Source organism: Hevea brasiliensis, chromosome 7 (genome assembly GCF_030052815.1).
Source record: "Hevea brasiliensis isolate MT/VB/25A 57/8 chromosome 7, ASM3005281v1, whole genome shotgun sequence".
Taxonomy (NCBI): Eukaryota; Viridiplantae; Streptophyta; class Magnoliopsida; order Malpighiales; family Euphorbiaceae; genus Hevea; species Hevea brasiliensis.
The window spans coordinates 44,330,818-44,336,119 of record NC_079499.1 but is presented as its reverse complement, the minus strand read 5'-3'; positions in this window follow the sequence as shown (position 1 = coordinate 44,336,119).

The following is a 5,302-nucleotide window of genomic DNA, read 5'->3' as shown; positions in this document are numbered from 1 at the left end:
TTAGCAAGGAGCAAGAATTCCAGATTTAGGATTCCTGATTTATCCTAATAATTCCCCTATCTTGCCCTATGAACCGAGTTCTAGTCAAAACATAAAGTTTATAGTCCTATGTCTCATGAACATTTTGGTTTTAGAATCACCTAATTTGTATTTTTTTAGCCCAAGTTATGATAATTTTGCCAAAATTGGTCAGATGGCTCATTGTCCAGGATTTCGTGTTAGTCCGTAAATAGGGCGATTTCTTTGGATCAACTTTGTCTAGCCATCTGATCAACATAGGGTCATAATTTGGCTATATGGTCTTCATAAGAATTTTCTCTTTGTCTTAGGTTTCCATTGGTTCAAAAATCACCTAATTTGGAGTTCTCTAGAGTGAGTTATGCCTAATTAACTAAGTACTATTCATTTGGTCATTTTTTGTCAAGTCCAGAATTGCAATTCTGGATTTAAGCCAAATTTAGGGCAACCTATGGTCAGTTTGTGGACAAGGTGTCTCCATGGCATTTCTAGAATTATGTCTTAGGTTTCATCTTTAATTAGCCTCACACCAATTAGAGCTATGTAACTCAACTTATACTCATTTAAACATGCTGGACTCAAGGGTCCAAAATTCCTACAATTCAACACACCACCAATCCATCAATTCCTTGGATCAAATCAATACCAATTAACTCTCAACACACTTCAAATGACCATAATTTACCATTATAAACATCAATTGAACAACATATTATAACGCCCTCACTTTATGTAGTCCGTACATTTGATTACTCTGGTGACCTAATATCGATCCGGATAAGTTATGATATCTGAAACTACACTTCAGTGACAATAAACAGGCATAAAATGATGAAATAAATAAAAAAATATAAGAAAAATTAAGAAAAAATAAAAGAGAGGAAATAAAACTAGATTAAACGAGCCGACACCGTAGCGATAGGTGACCGCACCGGGAAGTTACGGCGAAGGCAATTGCCGACCCCAGGACCGTGGGGAACCCTCAGAAATAATTTTTGGGATATAATTAAAAGCCTATAGAGGTGTAATTGACATTAGAAATATCAAAAAAAAAAATTAATGAATTAGTACAAAGAAAAATGAAAAATCAAGAAAATGATAAAAATCGGTATTATCGAAAAGTCAAGAATACAACCCGAAGAGGGGCAATTTGTTCATTTGACACCTAGACTTGTCTTTTGACCTCAATGTCCATTAAAAATAAGTGATATTATACTTTAAAAAGGTCATGAAAAATAAAAATCAGGTACATAATGTAAATAGTGGAAGAATGGTGGTATAATTGAAAATTTAATAACTTTGGGATTAATTAATTAATATCCAAGGTTAGTGTTCCACTAACCATGCTGAAGTGGCCATATACAAGCCTTAGTGGACAGAAGTTAAACTCATCTTCAACCTCTCAACCCTTGGCCGAAACCAATCTACCATGAAAATACCATTGCCAAACCTCATTCTACCTTCATGCACTCCACATTTAGCCCTCTTTTACACTAAGTTTCTTCATTAAAGTTGGAGCACACACCTTAGGCAGCATTTTGGTAGCAAGAAGGGAGAGATTTGAAGAAGTTTTGACAAGTTCCACTTGAGCTACATGTCCAATTTTCTTTCCTTTCTTTGTTAAAGCTTGTGTTAGTGTTGAGAGGAGTTGATTTATGGAAGAAATTGGAAGAAATGGTTGAGTTATGGGACTATCCATTTTTGGCAGCCATGGGAGGTGAGTTTTCTTGAGTTTTTCCTACATGTAATTAATGGGAATTAGGATTGATTTGGTTAAATTGATGTATTAGCAACTTACTTCTTATGTATGTATATTGAACACTTGAATTTAGGGGTTTGGAAAGTGTATTTGAAAGCCTTGGCATATGGCCAATTTCGGCAGCTTTGAATTTTATGGATTAATGTTTGATTTCATGAATTCAAATGATGAATTATGGTATTGATGGATTGAGGGCAGTATATGGAAGTAATGGTTGAAATTGTATATAGTAAAAGTAAGTGATTTCATGTATATGTGAATGTGGAATGTAACTTTGAGAATTAAAGTTGTAATATGTGTATTGAAAATGTGTATATTTTGTCCAAAATGGCCATGTTGAGATGTGATGAATGATGTTAGTGTCTTATAAATCCAGAAATTTGGTAAGGAAAGTTAGGGTGAAGCAAGTAGGATGTGTAACGGTTGTGTATTTGATGAAATGTATAAGGGTAGTATACAATTAAGCTTATAATCTGATTTGTGTGACCCAAATTGGTATGAGGACAATTGGAGATAAAACTAGACTCAATATGGACCAACTTTCATGTAGAGAGCTTGCCCAAATTCTGCTTAGAAGTGACCTAAATGAATGACCAAATCCGAAATTGCATGACACAAAAACCCAGAATTTTGACCATATGAACAGTAGTCAGTATTTTGGCCATAACTCACTCAAACTAGTCCAAATGACCTGAAATTTTTACCGATGGAAAACTTAGACATAGGGCTACAACTTTGGTGAAGACTACCAAGCCCAGAAATGCCAATTACCAAGTCAAAATGATCGCCAAAGTTGGGTTACAAAAACTGGCCGAATTGACTTTTATCTAAAAATGACCTAAACTTTGCAATATAAGTGCAAATTGACCAGCAATAGTAAAATGACCATAACTTGGTCCATAGAACTCCAAATGATATGAAATTAGTCCCAAAATTTCAATAAGATATAGATCTATAATATTGGTAATTTGACCAAAACCCAGAAATCAAGGGAACTAGGTCAACTAACATGATTAAATTGGAAAACTAAATCTAGAATTAGCACAATTGACCATAAAATTTGGAAAATTTAAATAAGCATATCTCCCACCAGAAATGTCCAATTTAAATGAACCATACCAATCTGGAAAGCTAAGAAAGACACCAAAAATATTATTCTAGATGACTTCCTCAAATTATTAATGTATAAGGTCATAATATAAGGTCAAGCCATTGACCTAATTGAGGACCATGCCAATATAGGACCTTTGAGTCCAAGTTAATAATTTGCCTATAAAGAATTCTATAAGACTTGAAAAATGGTAAGCAAAATTTTTGGTTGTCCCTAAGACATAGGGAAATAATACTTATGAAGAATGCAAGACCTCGATGTTATTAGTATGCCCTAGAGCATATCATTTAGTATGTATCTTGTACATGTTTTTATTAATAAAAGGTATTTCCACTTTTTCATTTACATAATATATTTATGTGTAATAGAAAAGGTCCATTGATATTTTTTTAGAAATTCTATTCTTAAGTTGTTAAGAATATGAGTGACAGTATTTCTAGTACAAAGTATCATAAATAGGTTCACAATCGAGGATACTTCATAATAAGGACATGACTTATCCAGAAAGATTGTATTCATGTTTGTTTCCAAGTTATTTATATGAGATATAAATAAGATGGAATGGTGAGTCTCATGCCATATAACAAACATGAGAGGCACTTATACATGATAAGTAGGCCGAACCAGTGACGCTTATAACAAGCACATGGAGTTTACTCTTGTCAATGCATTGTCATAAATCATATCAATACATATAATCTTTAGACCTGAGATAGCACAGTTATCTTGTATATAGGTGGTTTGAGTGTGATACTGCTTTCATACTTGTACTGTGTATGGGTATATGAGCATGTGTTGGCTCCTACTAGTTATATATGGAGGTAGGTGTTGATCAAGATGGAATCTGTTCCTCTAAGTAAATAGAGATAAAATCCTATATTCATTTAATTGTTCTTGATGTTTCAAGTTCCTGGCCAAGACAGATAGATTTATTCAGAAAGAGTTTCTGAGGAGAAAATCTTTTTAATCAAGAATTGGAATTAAAAGAGAACATAATATTTATAGCAAATAGAGTTTGACATAAACCATGACTCCAGCTTGAGTTGGGATTTTGCAACAGAGAGATTCTAGTGTATGTTAACATATGATTATAGGTTCATTTAAGGTAAACCTTATTACTTGGGCGTTAACCATGGTCTATGAGGTGCATAAAATGATTTAGAGAAATCATTTATGGTAAGAAAGAGTTCTGATGATATTAAGAGTTGATATCATATCTCATTGCCAATTAGTGATGAGCCTAGTAAGTCACACACATACACAAGTTATCATCTAATTAAATATGATTTAATTAATTAATTTAAAGTTTAATTGATTAATTAAATAGGTTTGGTTTGCAATTAGATTGCAAAGTCCCTAGCATGACTTGAAACCAAATCTAGGTTATTGGATGTACAGTATAAGTTAAATTTATATTTAAAGTGTTTAAATATGAATTTAATTAATGAGAAATTAATTAATAAAGATTAATTAATTGATTTATATTTGATATAAATTGATTAGAAGAAGAGAAATAATTATTTTGGGTTGAGAACTCAAAATTAAGACACAGGGGCATTTTGGTCATTTCACAGTGTGACATGTGGCACCATGAGATGGTGACACATGGCACTACACATAAGCTTGCCAAATGTTTTTTAATCATGTAAGATGATTATTAAAATTAAGATTAAATATAGGTTTGACACTTGGCACAATGTGATTGAGTCAATTAAACCTAGAACCAATCAGAGGGTGACATGTGGCAAGCTATTTATGTGTTGACCTACCTATATAAGTGTTGTTATGAAAAGAAAAATAAAACAACTAGTAGTTGATATCCTTGGTGCCGCCACCCAAGAGGCTCTCCCTTCTCTTCATCTTCTTCTCTCATCTATTCCAAGAGATTAGAAAACAATCTCTTGAATTGAAAATACTAGAAATTGTTTCTAGTGTCTTGTTTACATCTTTAATCTCTTAAAAGGCAAAACTTGATTTTTTAATTAATAGATAAAGCTTTAGAAGCTGTTCAAGGGCTGCCATAGGTGAACTTGGTATGGACAAGCTAGAAGGACAACATCTTGTGTCCTAAAGACACATCCGAAAGGCACAAATGCATCGCAAAGGCATCAAGAGGTTAGTGTATTTGTTCTTGATCTAATCTAGGATTCTAAAATTAATCTGATTAATTTTAAAATCTTAAATGTCAAATAAATATCCAAAAACATATTAAAAGTGTTTTAATATGTTGTTTATCATTGAAATCAAATAGATAAAAATAAATCTTGCATGATGCATGTGACCCTAGGTGAAAATTTTTTGGATTCAATTGTATAAACTTGTGTTTTTCATACTTCCACTCCTTCAATTAGTATCAGAGCCACTATATTTTCCATTTAGATTATTGATTATATGATTTAATTGTGTGTTTTGAT